The sequence below is a fragment of the Cloeon dipterum genome, chromosome 3 (assembly GCF_949628265.1).
Source record: "Cloeon dipterum chromosome 3, ieCloDipt1.1, whole genome shotgun sequence".
Classification (NCBI taxonomy): domain Eukaryota; kingdom Metazoa; phylum Arthropoda; class Insecta; order Ephemeroptera; family Baetidae; genus Cloeon; species Cloeon dipterum.
The window spans coordinates 24,490,853-24,505,240 of NC_088788.1; the positions used below are offsets into that span (position 1 = coordinate 24,490,853).

Here is a 14,388-nt window from a genome sequence, read left to right on the forward strand (position 1 = left end):
AGCACGGCCCCGGCTGCACAACCCACGGCTGCGATAGACAACGAGGAAATAATCACCGCTTCTGCCGGTCCCTTCCACGCGGCGTGCACTCCCAACAAACTGCAGCGACTGCAAATGTGCTAATTAGTCAAATTAGGAGAGCCACGGTTTGGGCGCGGCCGGAAAACGACCCACAACTTCAAAGCTCGGCATTCCGAATCCGAACACTCGCGCGCGCGGCGCTGAATCCCTCTCACTCTCATCCATAATTCAGCCGGCTCGGCTACAATAATTAATTATTCACCACGCACTATATCACCGACATCATTAAAATAATCATCGCCACGCACACTTTCCATACGTTTGGTGTGCCCGTGTCTTTAATAACCTGCTGGCTGGCTGGCTGGCTGGTGCGTCGCCGCGCAGGGAACGAGCAGCGGGGTGTCTTTGCTCGTTAGTGCACCGCACCAGAGCCAACTTATTCGCATGCATCCAGATCCAAAGCCCCGCACCGCCTGAAACCCCCAATGGCTCCTCTTTCCAGCCGCCGACGTTCATTTGCGAGCCCGCGAGTTCGCTCGCTTTCGTCCTCCTAATGGCGGCAAAGAGTGCCAAGAAGAATAAATTGTCCCTAATTTGTTTTCACGCCATGCTTGAAACTGTTTATTTTGCGGATAACGCAAGAGCCCCCAACGGGAGGAAGAAGGAAGTAGATATTGTTCCAGCGGATTCGCAAATAAGTTGAATCTTTTATCTAGAACTCAAAGCTGGCGAATGATTCTTTTATCTTAACAAGCTACTTATTTATGTAGGGCCCAAGAAAAAAATAGTCATAGTGTTAATTTAAGCTTCCTCGGACACCATGCTGATTATTTTTTCTACTTAAAATTTCTTTAGTATGTGTTACAGAAAATAAGCATTTGTCCTAGGTTCAATTTACGTCGAAAATTGTCTGTAAGGAAGTTTGCACGTGTAACCAAAGTATTCTGAAATAAACTTCGCCAGCTTTTTCCGCGAAATCTGTGTTCCTATCTCGAATCGAAAAGGACATTCCAATTTTTCCCAGTGAAAAGCTTCCGTTCTTTCTTTAGAACTTACAAAGTTCAGGCTTCGTAGGGGTCTAAACGCGGCATCGCATTTGCATCTTGCCGAAAAAGACAATCTTGGCGGCTACCCGGCCGCTTTTGATGACGTCGCTCAAGTTTATGCCTCGAGAATTCGGCCGGTAAGATTTTATATTTCTTCCGCGCATATCTGCCGCAGGGGGAGCAAACAAAGCTGTGTTTAATTTCGCAGCCGGTTTATGTCTATTTTATAGCGAGCCGGTCGGCCAGATGAAAAGATTCCGCGATAATAAAGTGCGGTGCGGTGCGGTGCACAGGCACACCGTGAGCGAGTTTTCCGCTGAATTAACCAGATTTTTTGCTCTTGCATCCTCTCCATCAGAAAATAAAAATCCCGGCCCACCGGGCGGAGCGAAGTTTTAATTGGGACAGTGAAAGGAAGGACTGAGTTATTATTTCAAATGATTATCAAGACAAACAGCGCGAGCGCGGCTGCCTGCCTGCTTAAGTTCCTTCTTCTTTGAGCGGGCCCGGCACAATTAAATTAATGAAGCACATACAATACCACTCTCACGAAAGACACAAGTTTTATTTCACATTGTGCCACCGCCTCCGCCTTCCTCTTACGAATTGCTAATGCACCGCCAAATTATGTGCCCGGCAGACCAACCTCTGCGCGACTGCCTTTTGAATACTTCTCGCAGGCGATATTTTAAAGCCCCAGAGCACGTTTACGCCTCGTGGACGACTTGGTGGTAAATTAATGACGAGCTAAAATAATTTACGAGCATGATATAAGTTTCTTTGCACGAAATTTTCCACAATCCAAATAATTTTGAGCTGCCCCCAAGTAAATGAGTTAATTGTTCCTGTATTCCTGTAATCAAAATCACCAACCATAAATATTTCATTAAAATCCATCTTTATTACATTGAATTCATCTTAATAGATATAGTGCACGCGAATTAAAAAATTCCATAATTAGCGTAATTAGAAAAGGACAAATACTACACATTGTTTTTACTTGTACATTTTTAGAACTGTGGACGCACTATAATTTGGAATATCTTATTGTTACTATGTTTTGTTCTAGAATTTGAAAACAAAACACTTGTGGATGTACAACTGCTTTCAATGAATAAAAATCATGAAAAAAATCAGAAGAGATTTATATCTATTGCATGCATGTTTTAAAACAATGATCACATGCATCACTTTATAAAAGAGCCCTCAAAAATTTAAAATTTACACGATGCAGATCGTGGGAGTGGTAAGTTTCTGAAATGAAAAATGCAAGCTTGTGATTACCTAGTCGTTAAAGCAAATTTTCGATTTCACGGCTTTCAGCTCTGTTGGATTCAGCATGGGCAAGTAAATTGAGCGCTCGCGTTCACAAAACCAAACGTTGCAAATGGCACGTCCAGTTTGCACACCCCAGCGCATTCACAGATTCCGGCGGATGCGCAACGTAACTCAAAACATTCATTGTCAGCCAAATATATATTAATTTCAGACGGTTTGTGCTCAGCAGAGTGCACATCAGGGGTGGCGTCTCTCCATTCGATTCGCGCCGCTTCGATTTTCCACCCGAACTGGCAATCGCCGGTCGAAAAATCAGTCCCGGGCGGCGCTCACACATAATTTTCACAAAGGTTTTGTTCACGCACAAACACATGTGCAATTAAGCCGCGGGTGCGGATTTCGCGGTTTCAGCCGCGGCGGTTGGCTGCCGGGCGCATTAAATCGAGTCGCGCTCAATCGAGCCGTGAAACGAAGGATGAAAGCCGCGTGGCATTTTTGCAGCTCGGATTTGGCACGCCCGGCTTTTCATTACTCGGCATAAGAACGCAGAGACGGGGATTTTTCGAGAGCGCCGCACGCCACTTTCCTAACACCTCCGACTGCTTGCTTGCTACTTGTGCGCTGCAGTTCATCTCCTTTTGTGCCGCGGCGGCTAAACGGCTTTTCCTGCAAGATGAGCACACATACACGCTCCCCTTTCAGTGCAAATTAAATTACGCGCCTCGATTTTGACGGGATAATGAAAGCTTTTTAGAAGTTTCTGGCAAATTGAAATAACCATGAATCGCAAGTTTGAATTTCGTCAACAAAAAAAAGCCAAGACAGGTGTATAAAAATTTATTGTTTTTTTTTTATGAAAATTTACAGCTCTGGTGCATACTGTTTAGTGCATCAGTACCTGAGCAGTGCTGCTCCCGTATATGGAATAATTTTTCACTGAATCGGTGCATGAACGATAACTCAATAGGTGAATCTATAGATGATTCAAGATTTTTTTTAGTGTCATAGATAGCAGATTTTTTTTCATTTTTACTGCATAGGAATTGGAGAGATTTAGCTGCGGAGGATAATTTGGAACAACCAGATCGATCTGGCCTGTTAACTCAAATACATAGAAACAAAACAAATTCTGAAATTCAAATTTTCGTGTGTCAACCTCAACAATGAGCAAAAAATGCTCTAAAAATCAAACCAAGTCTTTCAATATCACAAAAGGGCAAAATTTGATACTAGTTTAAATTTAAAAGTTGAATATTCATTGAATTAGCACTGGATACATAGAGCAGCCAGTATTTATCGTGGCGTCACCAATGTGAAGGCTTGAAAAAAATTCACGTACGTTATCTCTGTTACTGTGATTGCTTGCTAGTTTCACATAAATTATATACATATGGCAATAAGAGAAAATTGAACAATCGCGGTAGAAGTAAACCCGTCCCGATTTTTCCCACACTCAGCAGTTCTGACGTCATTATGAAATAGCCACCCCCTTTGTTCAACAAAATCGTTTAATGCAGTCGAAACTGAAAATTCCAGCGCCTATCTGATTGCCAAATTGTTTCTGTGGTTTTCGCTAAAAATCTAAAAATTTTAATTTTCCTCGAAGGCTATAACATGTCCTTTAATTAACTGCACCGATCTGCGACAGCCATCGAATTTTACTGTCAAAGCCTTTATTATTTTAAGAAATAATGTTCTTGCTCTTCTACTTAACATATATAATGAGCTAGAGAGGCTGGCCTGTGTCAGACTTGGCACGTTCACAGCTCAGCAAATTTTCGCACGTTGAGAGGCAAACTTGAGCCGATTCCGCAAGAAGCTGCGTGCTCTGTCGAGCCGATGTAAATTTTGCTTAATTCAATTTTTCGCGAGCTCTGCTGAAAGCCGGCTGCCGGTTGTGCTTTGGAATACCCGTGCCTTAAATTCCGGAGCTAAACCCAAGCGGGAAAGGCGCGCGTAATTGAATATCATAAATGTGCGCGTGTGCGTGTGTTCGGAATGAAATTTACAAGCGAGTGTGTGCAGGCATGTAAGGAAAATCGAAATCGCGTCTCGCCAATTTGTTTGGCATACTACTCTTTCGCGCTCTGTGGAATTGCATTTTGAAAGACATACATAGTCTTTTAATTACAGTTTTCCCTCTCTGATGACGAAGCAATTCCGCGACGATGCAAATTGTAACTTCGCATCAAGCATCAAATTACTCTTTTCCATTTGTAGCTTCCGTGACCTGAATTGAATGTAGAGGCTGCATGCCGATTTGTTAGCATTCAGCTTTTAACAATTATGAACAGCAGCAAAGTTTGCCAGAGCGTATAGCTTTAGCACAAATTACACATTTTTTGCTTCACAATTGTCTGCATCATTTGCTTTGCCTTTATGTACATGTTTTACAGAGAACTCGCAATTAGGCTTTTCTTTGATGTAAAATACAGAGTTGTTCATATCGCAAATATTTTTAGCATATTTAGTTTGTAGAGTAAAGCTTCCTTTTTCATCATTCATGCAATGCTTACCAATGGAATGGAATTTATTAAGGTTGAAAATTTTTTCCATTTCATCATGATAATCAGGTTAATTTTTTCAGTATTGTTTCATCTGCATACGTTAAACAAATACCTTGATTTATTTTTCTGTTCCACAGTGGCATAATTGTTTCATTATAACTTCTTTTCAGATGAGACCACCACACAATTGCATGATTAGATAGAAACGCATGTGAGCGTATTTTATTTAAACAAACAGGTCTCACAACCAGCTCTAGTATCTCGGTGAAAAAACAAAGCTAGGTGCACATGCCTTGCAGACATTATCGAAAACAGATATTCCTTTGACAGATGTTCCGAGAAATAAACGCAGCATCCCTGATAATCCGGTGGTAAAACAGTAGAGGTCTTTTGTCGAAAAAGCCACAAGAACGCGAAAGCCCTCTGTTAATGGCAAACGGCCCCTCAGGGGTCGATTCTATGTACTCTCATCAATGGAGGGAATAGCATATAAGGTGCTATAGCTTTTTACCCACAATTTGCAAAGCTGTTCCTTATTATGTTTGTGAAAGAAATAAGGGGTAATTTAAAAAACTCGTAACAATTAAGTTTGGCTGTTTTTTTTTCAATCTTCCCTAAGACAGATTTTTCCTCGTTCTTTCTGTGCCTCGAGACGATTGCTTTTTAATTTGCTGCATGATCGAGCACTTGAAAGCATATTATCCTTTCTGGATTATAATTTCCTAATTTGATTGATTTCCATGAGCAGCGTAATTGGACAGTTTAAAGTGGTGGTTGCTGGGGAAGCACCATATTTTTAATTGAAAATTGGCTTGAAAGCGTGAGTGCACCGGCTGATAATTTATTCCTGCCCGCACGCATATTTCTCAGGCTAGTGGATGCGAGAGAGGCTATTCAACGTGATCTGGCAAACACGCCGGTCTATTTATCTGTTGCTTTGCGGGCGTGTTTGCATATAGGAGGAGGTTATTACGGTGCTGCTGTGCCTGTGCCAATGATTGAGTATTCATGAACACAGCAACGCAAACGCGGCGCATTCTTGCTTGCCCGTGCTGCATGGACCATTATAAATATTGATGATATCGACAGGCTATTATTATTTGACGTGTTCGCAGAGGCTCGCCCGTTGAAATTGGCTGTGCAGGGCGCTGCGAATGTGCTATCAAATGCGTGAGTAAGGGCCAAGAAATTATTATCCTCCTCGTTAGAGCCGTTGACAAAGCCCATCAGCGCCGCAGCCGACAGGAAATAAAGGATAAAAATCGGCGCAGCAGGCATCGCTTAACTGTGCATACAAAATAATCAAACGTCAATATTTGCCGAGGGATGAGCACCATCGAGGAGGATGAAAGAAGAAGGTCTCCGCGCTTTCAGGAAGTCGCCGGATAAAGGATAAAATGTGCGCATTTCCACGAGATGCAAAGTCTGGAGGGAAAATCGTACTCCTACGGCGTGTTTGTTTGTTTGACGACCGATTATTTTGGAATCGCAGAGCGGAGTGCTATATAAATCGTGTGCTTTTCAGATTATACGCTCTCACACATAAACAGACTTTCGATCTGACACGAATCCTCCTCTCCACCTAGTGGTGAAATTTTAGAGCTTGGCATTCAAATACAAATCCTTTGATTTGCGCTGTTTTCCCGGATTCAGGTAACGTAGCCTGTTTTTGACGAGCGATATTTGAATAAACAGAATTTGTCAAGGAAATTGCAAAACGTAACAATGTGAAATCATTCAAAGCTAGTAATTGTAACGAAAAGAGCAAAATTTGCTTTATCCCTCGAATAGCTCTGGTAAAATATAGAATTCACACTTGACATCAATTGGTACTGTTTTGCGAGTTAAACTCTAGAAAAGCACCCGTGAAACACAGACAATCCTTATTGCTATTGCGTACTGTTTGATATATTATATCCCAACAAGAAACGGTTTTTCGTGTTCAGTAAAATTCTTCAAAACAAGTTATACCAATATAAAAAACTCAATTATTTGGTTAAATTTGGCATTTGTAGAATTAGCGAATTCCTTTCCTATATGGAGGTAATGATTCAAATAAGCCTAAAAAATATGGCTAAAAGCTATTTAAATTTCCGACAAAAATTGACAGAATTTGGCTTTCAACTGTAACTTGATCCTCGTTTGACATGCCGCACATTGTGCAGTTTGCCTGCTCAAACAATCAAAACAATCAACCCCTTAGTGAAGCCGGCCCACTTAAAAATAAAACAATATTTGTATTTTGAGGGTGACAGCAATCAATATATTGATCGTATTGATATACTCACATGTAAAATTTTAGAGTCATTCTCAAAAGGAGCTACTCAAAATATAGTGCATTGAGGAAAAGGCACTGTGACTTTCAAAAAGAGATGGCGAAACTGAAGGAAACGTAAAAGCAGAGAGACAAGCATAACAAATAGATAGACATCGCGCAATTTCAGATAATAAAGGGAAAAAGTAAACATGGTTTTCGTGTCCTAAATCATTACTCGAGCCTTTCAACGCGGCCAAAGTTGCAAAAGCAAACATAGCCATAGGGAAGGAAAATTCTTTGTCAATAATTTGCATTTTCGCGCTGCCGGCGTCTCGTAGGAACTTGCGAGCGCAGGCAGCTTCATTTTTATTAAGCCCCCGGGAGCTGTTAATGTTGTTTATCTAAAAACTTTTGAGGGCTTATGCGAGCACAATACGCCGACTGCATATCACGCAGACGGGAAGAAGAATAATAGAGACACGCCAGCGTTTGCCTTCTCGAGGCGTTATTCCGCAAAGTCGCAAATTCAAATTATTCGCTGATACCAGCGCCGCAAACAAAACATTCACGTGAGAAGGCTCGCCTCTCGCTCTCTTCTCCGACCGAGGCAAAAAGGCGGGAAAGGAATGAAAAGAAAATTGCTTTCGCCGCAGCAAAAGCAAAGAGGAGGAGGAAAAAGATCTCGTGTGACGGGTGCGATTTTCTCCCAGTCAGCTCATGCCGGTTGCTCTATCCAAAAATTAAATCTCGCTCCCGGGTCTCGCTGCTAATAATGTATTAAAAGACTCGTGTCAGATAAGATTCCACGTCGTCATTTTCACATGGAAACGGCCTTTGAAAGTCCGGGAAATTCAGCGGCGCTACTTTTGTCAGAGGCTGGTAGATTTTATTAAAAGACGGCGAGCTCGATTCCCTTAAGATCTCACCGCCGGCTGCGTAATTTCGACCGCTATATTACTTTCCGCTGGCCTTTGGTCCGTCTTTGTCCGCTTCGTAATCTCGTTTCGCTTTTTGTCCGCCGCAAAGCCGAGATTCACTGGTAATTTCTGTTGCTGGCTGCACCTCTTAAAATTACTCGCCGCGCACAGCAAAGAAAAGTGAGGTGCGAAATATATTTATCTCTTGTCGCAATCACGCCTCTCAAACAAGCTCTTTCGTTCTGCAACCGCCGCAATCAAGATGAAAAGAAAACTCGGTCCCGCGAGTAGAAGCGTAAAAATACGCGGCAGGTGAGGGAGGGAGGATCCTGACTGTAATTGGAGTGGTTTCCAACTTTTGATGAGGTTTCCCCGGATGTGTGCGATGAAAATGTCAATTAATCTGGCGCCTTTCGTTTGACTCTTTCTTTTCAAAGCCATATCGCCTGCGGCCGAAAGAACTCGTTTGATTCGGTTCTCTTTTATTTAAATATATGTCATCGGACCAAAATGTTGTTTGCTCGTCCTCCTGGATATTTAATGAATGCCAAGGACTAACAAAAGAAGAGATCCCTTAGTTTGGACCAAAAAACTAATTTTTTTAACGAATAAATTTCAAAGTTCATTTATAAACCATTTTTACCCTTTTGATTGCTTCAAAACTACTTCTGGAAATAGGTCAGGAAAGAGTGTTATATTGTATAGCTTAAATTACTGATCTAATAAGTAAACTGAATTTCTAAAATTCCCATCTTTTATGTTGTCGTGAATTCTGTTTTGTGCCAAGAATGCATTCAATCTACGACGATGGAGTTCCACAAAATTGTAACAAACAAAAAGCAATCTCGAAAGTTCGAGCGTGGGTCTAAGATTCGACACTGCTGCGTCAGACAATACAGTGTGTGGTTTCCGCAGAAAGTTCAAAACGAGATTGGATTAAACAACAAACGTAATTACCAAGCAGCTTTTGTTGTATTTACTCTAATGGTGGATTCGCGTAAAAGATCCACGAAAAGCAACAAACATTGAAGGCAGAAAGCAGAGATGATGGGATCCGGCGTGGGAGACGCGCGCTATGCCCGGCGGAGGTCCACCGGGGAGACAAAGTCAATAGCTACGAAGTTTGCCTCAAACTTTACACAAGAATGATTTCGAGTGGCTGGCTGGGATTGTTTTAGCTGAGTTGTTTCATGGCGGCAGATTTCGCAGACCAATAAATACACACGCACAACAGCAGACGGGGCAGACGAGTTCCGGGATTTTTTTGCAAACGTGCTGACAAAGGAGGCCGACCCTGTTCTTGGGCCGGTTTATGCAAACCAAGGCAATAAATTCACAGCTGTGCACAGCACCGATTAAATTTATGAAGGCCCACATCGGAAGGACCCGAGGCAGAATTTGGGCAGAGAAATTAACTCAGCAAAGGAAGGGAAAAAACTATGTCAAAAGAGAAAGGTTTACTTGAAATTACCGCACAAATTGAAAGCCTCTACGCCATTGAATATCTGAAGCGTTGAGACTTTCATACTAAAAACCCCTCTGCGCGCGAGGCTCTCAGACAAAAGTGCTTAACTCGTTCAGGAAAAATTTCAACAGCTACCAACGCCAGCGACGCTCGGTGTAGAATTTACAATCTCATATTTCTCGCCAGATCCAGATCATTAAAAATTCCCAGCCACCCTCAATTTGCATTCATGAGCGAGCATGTTTCTCTCAAACGGTCTCGCTGCTGAAAATTTCCAGGGTGCCGCGCGGAAAATGTGGAATTTTTATGCCTAGCAAGTTAAGTCCGGGCGCGGGGTCAAGTTGTTAGGAAAATCGCTCTGAGTGCACAAGTGCCGCGAGGGTGCGTTTTTCGGCTCCAAGAGAGGAATAATTAAACGGGCCCTCGACAGCACACGCCGACGAATCCTCTGCAAGTCTGCACTGCTGCGACGCCTGTAAGCGGGCCATTCCAGCTTCTAAAAGCTATTTTGTGTTAAAAGAATTAGGCCGGTAGCGGTGGTGTTGGCTTTTTGTTCACCGCACTCCTTTGTTTGCCTCCTCTCGAGGCAGCCAGCGCGCAAACACAAAATGGAAAAACCCACGCACGACGGTGTCCTTAAATTTTCTGAAGTTTAGCACTGTTTGTGTACTTGCTTTTTGAGCACACGCCTGCTGGATTCCACGCGATCAGAATAATTTAATCCTACTAAAGCATAATTATTTTAAAGTAAAAAATTTGGAAGCAAATAATTAATTATATTCCTTGTGAGGTATTTTAAAAATTTGTCAAGCGATTTATCATGTGAAAGCTGCCAGCTTGAAATCTAGTTAAGACAGTTTGAAATTGGAGCTGAAGAGATGTATCCTCTCAGTTCCCAATATATATATTTTTTTCATTAATCACATTCTCTTTAAGGGTGTATTATTTTAACCATTTGCTATATTGATCAATTTAACATTATTTTCGCTTATGTTAACTCTCGCCTGTTAAAATCATCTAAACATCAAAAATAGATATAACAATTTTGCAAGCCATAATATGATATTTTAATTTTTAAATTCTTCAAAAAAGGCCCGAGGCATAATACAATATTGTGCAGGAGACTCCTTTTATGTCCTTTTTTAATATTATTACTGTCCCACAGACACTAAAAGTGTTGGCAGATCAGATGAATTTGTCAATGCGAGCAGCGTCGACGACTGGCAAAATGCGAGCGACGAGCAATTAAGTTAATGGATTCGCTGGGTTTATCAGAAAATTTACACCGCACCAAGAGTAATCCAGTTTAGTGCCGAACATTAGCAGCGCTCGTTATTACCTGCGCCTGTTTTGCGTTCTAAATAATTGATTTCGTTAATAGGGCAGCCAGCAGAGCAGGACCAAACATGTTTATGCAAATCCATCCCAGTCATGCTCGGGTGAGCGAGTTATCAGCTTCGTTTTTATCATTCAACCATGTGATCTTGTTCAGGATGTCCGAAGATTCAATTATTTGCGCCATCAATTAACAGCAGACTCTCAGACTGGATATTGTGATGCTGGAAACCCTCGATTGATAGCATACTGCTGCTCTTCTTCCTATTTCTTCAAATTGTCATCTATTATATACTAATTAGTTAAATTTTTATTATTTAGGTATTTCAGGCATCACAAAGTCCACGGCAAAATTTTAATTTATAATTAGATATAAATAAATAAAAAACAAATATCGTTAATGTGAAAGTTGGTGTGTGAGCAAATAATTATGAACCTATTGTAGAGCCCATCTTGATGCCATTTCGCTAACAGCTTTTTGTAGGCTTTTTGTGAGACCGAGAGATACACACAACCTTTTCCCGCATGGCCAGCGGCCATAAACAATAATTTGGCAAATCCCTCGGCAACCACGGCGACTTTTCATTTGTAACCGAGGTGTCAGAATTCGGCTAACCCCGGGGCAGCTCGGCGATAAATTAAAAGAGCACGTTCCCCGCTTAGCCCGTCGTGGCACTAACGGCTTCGACTCAGGACTCGTACGTCGATGCAAAGCACCGAAAAATAAAGCACAGGGTTGTGATGCCACTTGCTCGCGATACATCCGTTGCAATTAAAGTCTAGAGGAATTCGAAAGACCTGATTTCACCAGCAAAAGCAGCGAAATTCATAAATCTCGGCATGGGGAACACGCTTGCATACATATATTTTTTAATCGAGCCACCGCAGGGGATGATAATAAAATATTGCCGTGCCAGGCGCGCTTTTGGGCCGCACAACGGATGTGGGTCGGAGAGCAGAGGGTCGCCGACTTTTTTTTTCTGCTCGCGCAAATATGACATAAAACCTGTGTAGGTTTTAATTTAGCACAGGACTAAAGAGCGTGGGAAATGAAAAGTTTGCCTCTGTAAATTTCATAACATCGGGCAGCAAAGCAAAAATACCAGACGTGAATTTACACATAGCGACCTTTTATTTTCAGCCGGAATTCAATTGACTCTTTGTCCTCGCGATCGCATATACGGGCATTATTATTTTTTGAATTACACACATCAATGAGAGCACGGAGCATTCCGCGTAGAAATGTTTGGACTGAACTTTTTTACCTTTCTAGGGCTCTGCCGCTCCGCGCATATCGATAAACAGCGAGCGCGCTCGAGCGTTTTGCTGTTGAATATTGGCCTTGTGCGTTTGCAGTCTCATTTATGACTGTGAGCGCGCGTATGCAAATTGACGATACAAACATGAATACATTTGCCGGAATGGCCCCTTTTGTTCTCGTTGCTCCCACGAATCTTTTAGGTGGCGGCCCGCACATAAAGGATGTGGAAAAACAACACACCAGCCGCGCACGAGGAGGTGAAATATGTATATTCGTTCTTTGGCACTTGGAGAAAAGTGTCCTGAAAAAAGGGAGAGCGTGGAAACACCGTAATGGTGCTTTTACAGCTGCAGATCAAAGAAGCACTAAATTTTGAAGAAAAGGGGGACGAGAATGAATATTTCTGCACCAGTAATATAGTTTCATTTTGTAGCAAAATCCAATTAAAATTCCTGTTCTTGTTTTGTAAACAACCCGCTGTATGCAAAATAAACTCGCTCTCCCAGCCTAACTAATTGCACAGTTGTTGCACAAGTGCAACTCTCGTCAGGAATGCGTCATTCTAATCTAGTTGGTCTTGAGGTTCGCGGAACTCAGCAATGCAGACTGTTTTTAGCCTTTCGGGCAAACGTTGCACACGTACGTGCTCAATAATAAATTGAGGAATTCAAGAAGCTGCATCATTTGTCGATAAAGGGGGACGAGAGAAGCATCCGCTACTTTGAAATAATGTATACTGAAGCTGGCACATTACTGCCTCGTCTGTCACTCTGGCCGCCCTCTACTTCCACTTGTCTCCCTTGACTGCTAACTCGCTGAAATCGGCTGTGAAAAGCGCATTTTTGTACCGTCGCTGTTTAATGTTTTTTGCCCGCTGACGAGCTGCCCGCTACACGCGTTTTCTTGTCACGATTTGTTGAAAATTGTGCGCAATTTTTCCTGCAAAGAGCAGTAAATAGGTACGTTTTTATCTCAAAAAGGCCTTACCCGCAACTGAACAATGATAAATGTATTTAAAACCAGACTTAACGTTAAAAAATGTCAGACCAAGCTGCGCTAAATCACTTGTCTCTGCTCTTACAACAATGTGCTCAGAGTTTTCAGGAAGGCTGAGACTGAAGCTGCGAATTACGATATTGCAGAGCGAGTACACTCAAGCCAAGTGTTCCGCACATTTCCGCGCAACTCGGCTGCGAGAGAGTCTGTTAATTGCATAGTTGCGCGAATAGGTCTTATTTCTCGCCGAGAGCAGCAGTGGCAGAGCAAATATTTGGCACGGAGACGCATTAAGCGGAACGGGTGCAACAGTCGAGCTCGAATTCCCCAGCACAATAAAATGAGCAATCGGCTTTTGGGGGCCGCCAGCCGCTAGCCTCGAGGGTAAATATGTTTTCTGCTCAGGATTAGACGGTCGCTCGTCTTCTGCCGTGCTTTAATGAGCCAGAAATATGCTCTCAGCAGAAGGCGGAAATTGAAAGCGGCCGTCAAAGAATACGGACCTCGCAAATTGATTTCCAGCGAGTGCTGCCGGCAAGAAAGGTGAATTGCTATCCACTCTCGGGTGGAGAATTTTAATTTTTAGGCCTACACTCTTTGGCCGAGGAAGGTACGTTTGAGTTCGCTGTCTATAATTCACAACTCTAAAATAATTTCTCCCAAGGTGCATTTCACCCCATTTGGGGCAAAGACGGGACCCAAATATTTATTTCATTTGAAGAAAGTGGACGAGGAAAGATGGGTCGGCCGTTCAGCGGATTCGGCTCACGTAAGGAACAGATATGATTTGTTGGTCGGGCCGCACGGGGTAGAGCAGCAGTCTTCAAATGAGTGCGTGGGTTAAGTTGAAAAATCGCACGAGGAACGAGTGTTGACACTTCGTTCGTTAAATATTTAAATGGTAAGATGAATCGCCTTCTCTTTTTGCGCTCGCCACTTTCCTCCTTTTGCTTTCGCGTCTGCTGTTAAAAAAGACTGCCGTAATTAAAGACAAGAGCCCAAGCTAGAAGACGTTCTACCCAACTGAGTGTCACTTGTGCTAATAATGAGCGACGCTTTTCTTCCTGCCGCTTCGATCAAATATGCGTAAGCTCGAGGGGCCCTTGTGTTTTCGTTTTTGTGAGCGTCCAGAGTCTCCTGCCAATTAGTCAAGGTTTTTGAGTAGCTATTGAGTAGTGTTGTGGGCTACGAAACTTATTATTTTTTTCAAAGCTCTTTTCTTGATTCCTTTAGGTTGTTAAAAAAGGGAAACCATACCGACCTGGATGAAAGTTATTTGATATAAAATTAAACAAAATTACCTTA

At 42.4% G+C, this 14,388-nt stretch overlaps 1 protein-coding gene across 2 annotated transcripts in view; it reads right to left on the reverse strand.

The window, feature by feature from the left end:
- The window catches only part of stg1 (stargazin-like protein), an 80,316-nt gene that overhangs the window by 65,533 nt on the left and 395 nt on the right, over nt 1-14,388 (reverse strand). The window lies entirely within an intron of this gene.